Source organism: Perna viridis, chromosome 8 (genome assembly GCF_037379345.1).
Source record: "Perna viridis isolate PV_CMFRI_1.1 ecotype Kerala chromosome 8, ASM3737934v1, whole genome shotgun sequence".
Classification (NCBI taxonomy): Eukaryota; Metazoa; Mollusca; class Bivalvia; order Mytilida; family Mytilidae; genus Perna; species Perna viridis.
In genome coordinates this window covers 24319181-24333988 of record NC_142452.1, presented here as the reverse complement: position 1 = coordinate 24333988, position 14808 = coordinate 24319181, and the positions used below count along the sequence as shown (strand labels likewise).

The 14808-nt window shown below is 30.2% G+C and overlaps 1 non-coding gene across 1 annotated transcript; it reads right to left on the bottom strand.

The window, feature by feature from the left end:
• Positions 1-697: 697 nt before the first annotated feature.
• On the bottom strand, positions 698-781 carry Trnal-cag (transfer RNA leucine (anticodon CAG)). The gene has a single exon. It is a non-coding gene; the product is annotated as a tRNA-Leu (tRNA).
• Positions 782-14808: the final 14027 nt, after the last annotated feature.

Here is a 14808-nt window from a genome sequence, read left to right as displayed (position 1 = left end):
AATGTCAATTGTATATAAATACGTATTTTGTCAACTGAAACTTACTACTTGTGTAACTATGTCCATCATATCACTATATTTCGGCTGGAAAATCCATTCCAAAACTGATAATCTAACTAATTCCACAAACATTAAGAACACTGTAACAAAACACGTCTGACATCTTGGGTGCGTTCGACTCCTCTCAACGCAGCGCCTTAGACCACTCGCCCATCCTGACACTGTGACAAAAGTGGCGAAATTAAAGTCCTTTATTTCTTCGGCAATTTTGAATATTTTTTGAATAAAAGTTGTTACCAATTACATATAAATTATCTTATATACAGTTTCTGTGCTTCTCGAATATTCCGATCTCCTATCTGTAAAAAGGCGGGAAAAATATTTCTTTCCAAAAACAAAACTTCAAAAGATGAAGCAATTGTTTAAAAAAGCTTTTTTGAAAGAAAACATTGTTCTCCGCAATATCCATTGATTTCATGAAAACACAGGAAACAGTAAACTGTATTTTTCCAATGTTAAAAGCACGGTATTCTCTTGGATGTCGATTGCAAATTGTAGTATCAAAATGACTTATCCCAGAATTACCTTTGGATGGAAAAGACTTTCACTTATCCATGTATGATTAAGAGTACTTCTAAATCGGATTTCGAAATGAATGAAGAAAGTATACTTGTAAAATGTTACCAAAAATAAGGTATGTCAGAAGTGGGATTCGAACCCACGCCTGGAGAACCAGACTGCGACCTGAACGCAGCGCCTTAGACCACTATGCCATCCTGACATTGTGGCAAAAGATGCGAAATTAAAGTCCTTTATTTCTTCGGCAATTTTGAACATTTTTGTATAAAAGTTCTTACCAATTACATATAAATTATCTTATATACAGTTTCTGTGCCCTATCTGTAAAAAGGCGGGAAAAATATTTCTTTCCAAAAACAAAACTTCAAATGATTAAGCAATTTTTTGAAAAGCTTTTTTAAAAGAAAACATTGTTCTCCGCAATATCCATTGATTTCATGAAAACACAGGAAACAGTAAACTGTATTTTTCCAATGTTAAAAGCACGGTATTCTCTTGGATGTCGATTGCACATTGTAGTATCAAAATGACTTATCCCAGAATTACCTTTGGATGGAAAAGACTTTCACTTATCCATGTATGATTAAGAGTACTTCTAAATCGGTTTTCGAAATGAATGAAGAAAGTATACTTGTAAAATGTTACCAAAAATAAGGTATGTCAGAAGTGGGATTCGAACCCACGCCTGGAGAACCAGACTGCGACCTGAACGCAGCGCCTTATTTTTTTCATTGTAAAAATATTTTATTCATTAATATTTACAAGGTTGTGTTTAACCGGACAATACCCGGTTTTACAAGTTCAACGAATATATGTATATGTATATATTTAAGCATGACGATATATATGAACGTGAACATAAGTTCATGTCTTTTTGATATACTTAATTTTGTATTTAGCCAAAGTTAGCCAATACATGTTAGAAGAAATGAAGAAATAAAAATAGATAACAATGCTTTCTGCATACAAACACAGTTGTACATGTATCAAGTTGTATTTATATAAACAATGTCTACAACTAATCACAATAATTAGGCAAGAACATTTTCCTTTCACTCATATGTTAAAAATCAAAAATGAAACACAAGTGAATCCATTTCTAGTCGTAAGAGTGGATTTCTATTAAGAAAATATTTATAAAACTGGTTCATTTTGTTTTTCACTCTATATAAAGCAAAAGCATATTCAATGTATCTCTGAATTGTATATTTGAAAAAACGGACTGTTTCGATATTTTTGTTTTCAAACACTTTCAGATTACGTGATTTATAAATGACAAGTCTAGCTACACAAATCATGTAGTTCAAAAAGTATGTATTTATAAGCGCCTTAGACCACTCGGCCATCCTGACATTGTGACAAAAGTGGCGAAATTAAAGTCCTTTATTTCTTCGGCAATTTTGAACATTTTTTGAATAAAAGTTGTTACCAATTACATATAAATTATCTTATATACAGTTTCTGTGCTTCTCGAATATTCCGATCTCCTATCTGTAAAAAGGCGGGAAAAATATTTCTTTCCAAAAACAAAACTTCAAAAGATGAAGCAATTTTTTGAAAAGGTTTTTTTAAAAAGATAACATTGTTCTCCGCAATATCCATTGATTTCATGAAAACACAGGAAACAGTAAACTGTATTTTTCCAATGTTAAAAGCACGGTATTCTCTTGGATGTCGATTGCACATTGTAGTATCAAAATGACTTATCCCAGAATTACCTTTGGATGGAAAAGACTTTCACTTATCCATGTATGATTAAGGGTACTTCTAAATTGGTTTTCGAAATGAATGAACAAAGTATACTTGTAAAATGTTAACAAAAATAAGGTTTGTCAGAAGTGGAATTCGAACCCAAGCCTGGAGAACCAGACAGCGACCTGAACGCAGCGCCTTTTTTTTTTTAATCTTTATTGAATAAAACTATACGAAATAACAATACAAATCAGAATATCTATAAAATCATCATGTTACAGAACTTAAGAATATACAATTTATCACAGTTTGAATAACAGCACATCTTCCTCTAACATCACAGTTGGATTATCTTTCAAAAACTTCTTTTCAAAGACTGTTAGTCTGTTTGTAAATTTACAATAGAAATAAAAATAACTAATATAATGTTTCAGTGTGTATTTGAAATATGTTATTAGGTTAATACCTCTTATGCCATTTTTGAACATTTGTCTTTGTCTTCCAATAGACAACAAAAACTTAACATAATGAATATTAACACCTTTCACATTAGATGATAAACCCAGCATAAATATCCTCATGTAAGTATAGTTATGTATCAAATTTTCCTCTGATTTTACAAATAGTGTCTCTAAAATATCAAACATAAAATCATGAAATTTAACAAGTAACTCACATGTCAAAAAAATATGAAATAAAGTTTCCTTCTCACAGTCACAATTTTGACAGGTGGTACTGTCTATTATTCCAATCTTACAAAGTTTAACATCAGTAAAAATCCTGTTGTGACACAATTTGTAGTCTAGATCAATACATTCAGATGGTTTCCAAAAATGATGTACTTGTTTCCACACAAAACGGAAATCACTTTCATGAATACCATATTGTTCATACCAAAATTCATAACATTTAGGTTTAATAAAACACTTTTGTAATAGTAATGAATAAAACCTTTTTGTTGTACATAGCGTCATGTCACACACTTTACTGTCGAATTGAACATAAAATTGGGAGAGTTCTTCATTTTTCAAATGACAATTTGTCAAAACGACTTCTTTCCACTCAGCAGAAATATGATTCAATAATAACATATACAATTTCCTGACAATGTTAATATTAACATCTATTTCTTTTTCTCTCATCATATGAAAAATTGCCTGAACTGGCAAAAATCCAGGTATAGCTTCATATGATATATCTTTAACTAGTACAATACCAGCTTTTATAAAACATTTCCATTCTTTACCAGATACGAACATCAAGCTATTATAAAACAGTGGTTGATTATAAACATCACAGTTTCCTATATTAAAAGTTACATCTTTTCTAATGCACTGCCATGCTTCCAACATTTCTCTGTACACATGCGGTAAACATAATAAATCATTTTTGTTTAAACGCAAAAATAAAACAGGCCTAGAAAGATTCATACAATGTACTCTTCTCAAAAAATAGCTGAAGATACTTTTCCAAATACAATTGCACTCAGAGTTTAAAAATCTTCCTAAAAATTTCAATCTAAATGAACACATTTTTAAATAAATATCTTGAAAATTCAAGCCACCATCCTGTTTCATACCAGTAATAGTTGCATATTGTATTAAATGAGATTTAGAATCCCACAAAAACTCAATACATATTTGCTTTAAATCTGTCAGTACATTTTCAGGTATTGGCGAAACAGCTAATAAATACCAAATTCTTGATACCAATAAAGAAGAAATTACAATATTTCTACCAGATAGAGTCAATTGTCTTTGTTTCCACATATTAACAATACTTCTTATTTTTCTGATCTTATCCTTCCAATTCATGTCATTACACACATCAATGTCTACACCAACATAAACGCCAAGAACTTGAATACATTTTTCACAAATTCTTAATCCAAGTACAGTCTTATCAACATCAGTCAAACTTCCTTTTCCAATACATAAAATTTCAGACTTACTTCTATTAATCTTAGAATCTGATGCTCTACTATATAAATTAAATACATCAAAAGTACATTCAATAGATTTTTTATCGCTCAAACATAAGGTAGTATCATCTGCATGTTGAAACAAAACTGCAGTTTCTTTACTGTAAGGTATACGTATTCCATTAATATTACAATGTTTCTTAATTGCCATTGACAGTGGTTCTGCTGATAAAACATACAACAAAGCACTGATAGGGCAACCTTGCCTAATACCATTTCGTATCTTAAAATATTTTGTTAAAAAACCGTTACACTTGACAGTACTCTGAATATCGGTATAAAAAATCCTAATCCAATTAATAAATTTACATCCAAAACCAAAACATTCTAATACTCTAATGAGATAATCATGAGACACTCTGTCAAAAGCTTTCTCTTGATCAAATTTTAAAATATACCCTTCTACACCATCATCTTCTACCATATTTATTACATCACGTACACTAGCTATTGTATCTGCAATATCTCTACCAGGTATACAACATGACTGACTATTTGATATTATCTTGCAAAGTACTGATTTGAATCTATTTGACATGACACGTGCTAAAATCTTGTAATCAACTTGCAACAATGAAATAGGTCTATAATTCTTTAAATCCCTTTTATCACCTTTTTTCTTATAAATAAGAGACAGTACACCATTTTTCATAGACCTTGATAAAGTGTTACATTTTTCAACGGCCTTAAATACCTTCAGTAAAATATCTTTTAAAACATGATAAAATTTACAATAAAACTCAACAGTTAGTCCATCAGATCCTGGACTCTTATTTTTAGACATTTTATGTAATGCAACAAAAATCTCTTCTTCAGTAATATCATTATCACATACTCCTCGATCAAAACTATCAACTTTTACATCTATATTTTGCAACAAAACCTCCATAGCATTTTTGTCTGTTTCTACACATGAATACAACTCATCATAAAACTTATACTGTATGTCTAATAAGCCATCAGTATCAGAAACAATATTTTTACCATCATGATCAAAAAGTTCTTTAATACTATTACTCTCTTGCTTATATTTCTCTAAGTTCAAAAAATATTTTGTACATTTATCATTTTCTGTAGCCCAAAAAGCCTTCGACCTCAATATAGCACCTTTACATTTCTCTTCCTCTAAATTGTTTAATTCAAGCTTTAAATTCTCATACCTTTCTACATTAATTTGTTCACCTTCAGCAATTCTCATACATATTCGCTGTATCTTATTTTGTATGCAATAATACTCTGCATTTTTCTCTTTTGCAATTTTCTTACTGAAAACTTGAGAGAATTTCTTAATTCTAAACTTTAAATTATCCCACCAAATTAAAACATCATCATCAAAAAGAGTACATTCCTTACTATCATTGATAATATTCAAAACAGTTGATACAAACTCATTATTATCTAACAATGTATTATTAAAAATCCACACACCCGGGCCTCTTTCTACATCATCAAAAACTATTCTCATTTCAACAAAAGAATGATCACTTAAAGTAGTGTCTTTGTAATTTATATGTTGTACAAAACTTGACAAATTTCTAGAAATGAGAAAATAATCCAATCTTGATTGTTGTAAATAAAAATCACTTACTCGTTTCCATGAAAACGTTCTAACACAAGGATTTCTACATCTCCATACATCATATACATTGTTATCTGTCATCAAATTACATAATAAGTTATAACTCATATCATTCCTTAGACCACTCGGCCATCCTGACATTGTGACAAAAGTGGCGAAATTAAAGTCCTTTATTTCTTCGGCAATTTTGAACATTATTGTATAAAAGTTCTTACCAATACATATAAATTATCTTATATACAGTTTCTGTGCTTCTCGAATATTCCGATCTCCTATCCGTAAAAAGGCGGGAAAAATATTTCTTTCCAAAAACAAAACTTCAAATGATTAAGCAATTGTTTGAAAAGGCTTTTTTTAAAAAGATAACATTGTTCTCCGCAATATCCATTGATTTCATGAAAACACAGGAAACAGTAAACTGTATTTTTCCAATGTTAAAAGCACGGTATTCTCTTGGATGTCGATTGCAAATTGTAGTATCAAAATGACTTATCCCAGAATTACCTTTGGATGGAAAAGACTTTCACTTATCCATGTATGATTAAGAGTACTTCTAAATCGGATTTCGAAATGAATGAAGAAAGTATACTTGTAAAATGTTACCAAAAATAAGGTATGTCAGAAGTGGGATTCGAACCCACGCCTGGAGAACCAGACTGCGACCTGAACGCAGCGCCTTATTATTTTTTTTTCCTTGATAAAATTTTATTCACATAAATACATTCATAAAAGAACCATTGGGCTAGTCTCCCAATAATTCACAATATCACAGTATTAGTTAGAATTGTAACAAATGTTAACAAACAATTATATGTCAATTAAAAGTCAATATGTACTTCATCATTACTTATTCTTAATACAGGATTTTTGTCTAAATAATACTTTTCAAATAAATATATGTACTTCTTCTGTTTATAATACAAGTATGCATAATTCACATGTTTTTGCAGAACATTTTTAAAATATGGCACTATGTCCATCAATTTGTCATCCTTCATAGAGATATTTCTCCTCTTTACAACACAAAATCTTCTAGCACATAAAACTGTATTTACAAAGTATAAGTTTATATTTTTATCCTTCTTGAATAGACCAAAGTAACACATATAATTGAAATCTAGTGTATTGACAAAGTTTGCAGAACTATTACACAATATGTTATGTAAAAAATCTTTTAAAAAGTCATTGAACTGAGTCAAACATCTACACACAATAATCAAATGCTCCAAGTCCTCATGTACATCTTCGCAAACTGGACACATAGAATCAGCAGTAATATGACATCTCATCAGTTTCTCCTTAGTAAAGAAAACTCTATGGAAAATTTTAAATGATGACTCAATCCAATCACTTTGTAAAAATGAAAAGTTCAAAACTTTTTGAACTTTTTGAACATCAAAATCTGAAAATAATTCACTCCAGTATTATACAGAATTAGGCTCCCGTGTTAATGTCTTTAACAGTATATCATAAAATGATCTTGTTGTATTAGGCAAAGCACACTTTCTACCATTTACACTGTAAATAATATTTAAAACAGGTAGTTTACAAGTGTTGGCATTTTCTTCAACTAAAACCATATAATCTTGTGGAATACAATTCATAATACATTTCACTACTTTAATAATTTTATCAACGGAAACGTCAGGGAACTTTTGAGATACAATATCTTGAATATATGTTTCCTTCATAAAACCTTTCTTGCATTCATATGCTAAGTCCTTAATCTTGATAATACCTGCATCTATAAATGTTCTCAGATATAACATACTACCACCATTTACAATCATTGGATTACAGAAAAGGGGAACATAAAAACGTTATTCACATTTATTTCTATTTCCATACTATGACGTATCTTCCCCCATGAATACAACATGCTTTTATAAAATTCAGGCAAACATCCTAATTGTCTATGAGTGAAATCACAAAACAATATTTCAACACCAAGATTCATTTCTTGTATTTTAGAAAAGAAATAAAGACATGTAATTTTTCAAACAGCATTATAATCCACATCTAATAGCCGACTTAAAAACTTTAGTCTAAATGCATACATTTTATGAAAAATGTCTGGAAAATTTAAACCACCATCTAACACCTTATTAGTTATTACATCATATGCAACTAGAGATGGTTTATCATTCCATAAAAAATTTATACATATCTTCTTAATTTCTAAATAATGTTTTTCTGGTATATTTACAACCATAAGAGTATACCAAAGTTTGCTCATCAATAATGTATTTATTACAGTTAATCTACCATGTATTGATAAATATCTCATTTTCCAAAAATTCAGTAACTTCAAAATAGATTGTACTTTGAAATCCCAATTCAAACTATCACAAAGAGATTTATCCTTGCCAATCCATATGCCTAAAATCTGTAAAACCCCATCACACTCTCTAATACTCCAAGCATCTAATTCATTTTTTGAAATAGTTCCAGTCCCCAATGCCAAAATTTCTGATTTATCTTTATTTAATTTTGCCCCAGATGCTTGTTCATACAAATGTAAAACTTTAAAGGCTTCATTTACTGATTTTTTGTCAGATAATATTAAAGTGGTGTCATCAGCATGTGAAAAAATCTTTTCTTCAACATTTGTATTATGAATATTCAAACCTCTAATACTACTATTCTTTTTAATCATTGTACTCAATGGTTCAGCTACTAATACATATAATAAAGCTGATAAAGGACATCCTTGTTTTACAGAGTTCTTTAATTGAAAATATTTGGATAAGAACCCATTACACTTGACAGTGCTGAAAATGTCTGTATAAAATATTTTAATCCAAGAAATAAATTTCTCCCCAAATCCAAATTTCTGCAAGACAGAAAATAAATATTCATGTCCAACCCTGTCAAATGCTTTTTCCTGATCAAGTTTCAACAAGTAACATTCTAAATTATCCATTTCAACCAAATCAATAATATCTCTAACACTTGCAGTAGTGTCAGAAATATCTTTACCTATAATACAACAACTTTGAGTAGGTGATATAATTTTTGGTAATACAAACTTAAACCTGTTAGCCATTACTCTTGCTAAGATTTTATAATCAACATTTAATAAAGTTATAGGTCTAAAATTTTTCAACATAGACTTGTCACCTCTATTCTTATATATCAAATTTATCATACCATATCTCATAGATCTAGATAAAACTTTATTTTCTTCAATACTATCATAAATATATTTCAATACAGGCGTCAGTTCATCTAGAAAATAAAGATAAAATTCAATAGTTAATCCATCAGAGCCAGGCGTTTTGCCCTTTTTCATTCCTTTTAATGATTGTACAATCTCATCAATACATATATCATCATCACATTTAGTAATATCAATATCATCAACTTTAACATCAACACAATCTAACATGTCATTAATTGCATCATTGTCAGTATTTACACATGAAAACAATTTTTCATAAAAGTCATGTACAACATTTAATAATTCCACAGTACTATTAACAGCATTTCCATCACAATTTTTCAAAGTACATATTAAATTCTTATTCTGTTTATACCTTTCTAAACTTAAAAAAGAAGCAGTATTTTTGTCACTTTCTAAGGCATGTTGACATTTAGATCTTAATATAGCACCATTACATCTATGTTTTTCTATAGTCTCAAGTTCACTTTTTAATTCTAAGTACCTTACATGGTCAATTTTTATACCACAAGCAGACTTCACAGACAGTTCTTGTAATTTATTTTGCAATTTGAAGTATTGTCTGTTAATCTCTTTTTGTTTTTCTTTACCGTATATTTGACTTATTCTCTTAATACTAAATTTCAAATTATCCCACCAAATGAGTGGATTTGAATTATAAAAATCTGTACCTATTTCATCTTCTAACAATTTTCTGATCCTAGCAACATACTCTTCATCATCTAATAAGGAGTGATTAAAAATCCAGATCCCTGGTCCTCTTTCAACCGCAGAAAAATCTAACTTCATACTCACAATACAATGATCACTAAAACAGGTGCTCTATAAAATATATTTTTGATACAAGACTTAATATTACTAGAAACTAAAAAATAGTCAATTCTACTCTGTGTTAAAAAACCTTGAACAACTTGTTTTCGTGAAAACATTTTAACACCTATATTTCTATCTCTCCAGACATCAAACAAACATTTTTCATTCATTATACTAGTAAGATGCTTCACAGACCTATCTGCATAAAAAGCAGTTTTTCCACTTTTATCTAAAGGAGACAGAGTAGTATTAAAATCACCAGCCACTATAACATAGCCATCTCCTTCAATTTTACTTTTACAAACTTCAAAAAAAAAAAAAAAACCACATTTCTCACTTACACTATTAGGAGCATATACATTAAAAATATCAACCGTTCTATCATTAATTATACCTTGAATATGGATAAATCTACCAGGTAAACATTCACAAACTTTAAATACATTTTTAAGACTTTTACTAACAAGAATAGCAACACCTTGTCTATTACAATTACTATTACTTGCAAAAATATCACCACTCCATAAAATCTTATCCTTCTTTAAATCTTCAAATGTATCATTATTCCAAAAAGTTTCTTGTAAACATACAATATCATATTTCCTTTCACTACATAATGAAAAAATACAATCTCTTTTATTTCTATCACAAAGACCATTGCATTTAAGACTTATAAAATTATAAGTAGCCATCACAAAAAGTAATCTAATAATATTAACAATAGGACTCTCCATTTTTATTTACCAAATTTTTTTTGTACATTTGATAATTTTGCTGCCTTTATATTAGGCGTAACCTTAAGCTTACTCCTTCTTTTGATACCTAAATACTTCTTTTTCTTTTCAACGACAGTAAAATCATCTCCACTTGCCCCTAGACATTCATTAGTCAAAGGAAAAGTGTCCATACTAATCTCATCTAGAGAATCATATGAATATCTGACTCCCTCCTGGCTGCTTTTATCTTGTTCCAGGGAGGAGACAATACCATCTACAACTAATCTATCCGATTTAACATCATCTTTTAAAATATTTTCAGCAGAAAATTCAACACTTGATTTAACAAATTCAATTGATTGAGTATTACAATTGTTCAAGACTACATTATCCTGTTTTGTATCTGTATCTGCCTTTACTTTTTCGTCACATTCACAGTCATCAATCACATCATCTTCCATCTCAAAACATTCATCATCTATGTCATCCCCACTACCATCATCACCAAGTTCAACAGTGCTAAGGTTAGCAACACCCAGAGCACTTCCTCTCGAAACAACTTTACCAGCATCTTCAGAATAATGACTAGCATCGTCATTCACCTTTGCACTTCCATTTTGATCTACAGGTGTACTTTCATTTTGATCAGTCATATCATCAACATTCGTACAGCTATTTTCCTTTACATTGCAATTCTCATCAATATAATCAATATTCACGTCACACTCCTTTCTATCTTTCACATCTCCCTTCTTTGCAATGTTATCTCTAGACATTGTCTCCTGTAAACTTTCCATCTGAGATAATGGTGAGTATGTATTGTCAATGTGCGATTCCTTTCTAACACCACAGTTACATTTGTCTTTCTTATGAAAACAAAACGGACACTTGTTTTTCAAACATTTCCTACTTATGTGGCCCTGTTCACCACATTCAAAACATATAAATTCAGGGCAGTCTTTGTGCATATGTTCTGGGCTAAAGCATCCAGAGCAGACCTTGACTTGTTGGTTATGTATAACCCTGTAATAAGCTGTTTCTTTTTCATTTACAGAAAATTTCATGGAGTATGGTATTGCTACCATATTAGGCGGAAGTTTAGCTTTGAAAATACGAGTGCCATCGTAAACATTAATTTTGGACTTCATTCTATGCTTCTTTATTGGAGAAACAACCTCTACACCAATTTTAGAAAATCTGTCAATAATCTCTTCATCTGAAACATACATACTAAGATTCAATATCGAAACATATTTGAACTTTGCCTCCAGTTCGTTCACATTACAGATTTTGCCATCAAGGTTTAATTCACCAAGAATTGGTTCCATCAAATGTCTCTCTCTAAACACCACTTCAAAGCCAACTCCATTTTTCATCACACATACCACAACGCTACCTATACCACATTTACTTTCAATTTCATCAATTAGTTTTTCAGCCTTAGCTGCACCAAAACCATCAATTACACAGCTTACTAACACCGTTTTCTCTTTAGAAAATTTGTCTTTAGAATTGAACCAATTCCGTTGGGACCTTTCTGCCCCGTTGCTGTCAAAGTTCGCCATTGGTGTTTACTTAGATCAGCAAACAACAAATCGAACACACTTTTCCTCCCCCTTTTTCCTGCAACGAAAACGCAGGAAAAGGGGATACTAAACGAATATTAGTCTGTAATATATATCACATACAGTCATATCATACAATAATATAAACTTCAACAACTTATAAACACATATGTGGCGAATAACTCACCAAATTCAGAATAATTTCCGGACGACACTTTGTTTACATGTTGAACATGGTACATCCAAAAACCCAAAACGCAGCGCCTTAGACCACTCGGCCATCCTGACATTGTGACAAAAGTGGCGAAATTAAAGTCCTTTATTTCTTCGGCAATTTTGAACATTTTTGTATAAAAGTTCTTACCAATTCCATATAAATTATCTTATATACAGTTTCTGTGCTTCTCGAATATTCCGATCTCCTATCTGTAAAAAGGCGGGAAAATATTTCTTTCCAGAAACAAAACTTCAAATGATTAAGCAAAATGGGAGAGTTCTTCATTTTTCAAATGACAATTTGTCAAAACGACTTCTTTCCACTCAGCAGAAATATGATTCAATAATAACATATACAATTTCCTGACAATGTTAAAATTAACATCTATTTCTTTTTCTCTCATCATATGAAAAATTGCCTGAACTGGCAAAAATCCAGGTATAGCTTCATATGATATATCTTTAACTAGTACAATACCAGCTTTTATAAACACATTCCCATTCTTTACCAGATACGAACATCAAGCTATTATAAAACAGTGGTTGATTATAAACATCACAGTTTCCTATATTAAAAGTTACATCTTTTCTAATGCACTGCCATGCTTCCAATATTTCTCTGTACACATGCGGTAAACATAATAAATCATTTTTGTTTAAACGCAAAAATAAAACAGGCCTAGAAAGATTCATACAATGTACTCTTCTAAAAAAATAGCTGAAGATACTTTTCCAAATACAATTGCAGTCAGGGTTTAAAAATCTTCCTAAAAATTTCAATCTAAATGAACACATTTTTAAATAAATATCTTGAAAATTCAAGCCACCATTCTGTTTCATACCAGTAATAGTTGCATATTGTATTAAATGAGATTTAGAATCCCACAAAAACTCAATACATATTTGCTTTAAATCTGTCAGTACATTTTCAGGTATTTGCGAAACAGCTAATAAATACCAAATTCTTGATACCAATAAAGAAGAAATTACAATATTTCTACCAGATAGAGTCAATTGTTTTTGTTTCCACATATTAACAATACTTCTTATTTTTCTGATCTTATCCTTCCAATTCATGTCATTACACACATCAATGTCTACACCAACATAAACGCCAAGAACTTGAATACATTTTTCACAAATTCTTAATCCAAGTACAGTCTTATCAACATCAGTCAAACTTCCTTTTCCAATACATAAAATTTCAGACTTACTTCTATTAATCTTAGAACCTGATGCTCTACTATATAAATTAAATACATCAAAAGTACATTCAATAGATTTTTTATCGCTCAAACATAAGGTAGTATCATCTGCATGTTGAAACAAAACTGCAGTTTCTTTACTGTAAGGTATACGTATTCCATTAATATTACAATGTTTCTTAATTGCCATTGACAGTGGTTCTGCTGATAAAACATACAACAAAGCACTGATAGGGCAACCTTGCCTAATACCATTTCGTATCTTAAAATATTTTGTTAAAAAACCGTTACACTTGACAGTACTCTGAATATCGGTATAAAAAATCCTAATCCAATTGATAAATTTACATCCAAAACCAAAACATTCTAATACTCTAATGAGATAATCATGAGACACTCTGTCAAAAGCTTTCTCTTGATCAAATTTTAAAATATACCCTTCTACACCATCATCTTCTACCATATTTATTACATCACGTACACTAGCTATTGTATCTGCAATATCTCTACCAGGTATACAACATGACTGTCTATTTGATATTATCTTGCAAAGTACTGATTTGAATCTATTTGACATGACACGTGCTAAAATCTTGTAATCAACTTGCAACAATGAAATAGGTCTATAATTCTTTAAATCCCTTTTATCACCTTTTTTCTTATAAATAAGAGACAGTACACCATTTTTCATAGACCTTGATAAAGTGTTACATTTTTCAACGGCCTTAAATACCTTCAGTAACATATCTTTTAAAACATGATAAAATTTACAATAAAACTCAACAGTTAGTCCATCAGATCCTGGACTCTTATTTTTAGACATTTTATGTAATGCAACAAAAATCTCTTCTTCAGTAATATCATTATCACATACTCCTCGATCAAAACTATCAACTTTTACATCTATATTTTGCAACAAAACCTCCATAGCATTTTTGTCTGTTTCTACACATGAATACAACTCATCATAAAACTTATACTGTATGTCTAATAAGCCATCAGTATCAGAAACAATATTTTTACCATCATGATCAAAAAGTTCTTTAATACTATTACTCTCTTGCTTATATTTCTCTAAGTTCAAAAAATATTTTGTACATTTATCATTTTCTGCAGCCCAAAAAGCCTTCGACCTCAATATAGCACCTTTACATTTCTCTTCCTCTAAATTGTTTAATTCAAGCTTTAAATTCTCATACCTTTCTACATTAATTTGTTCACCTTCAGCAATTCTCATACATATTCGCTGTATCTTATTTTGTATGCAATAATACTCTGCAT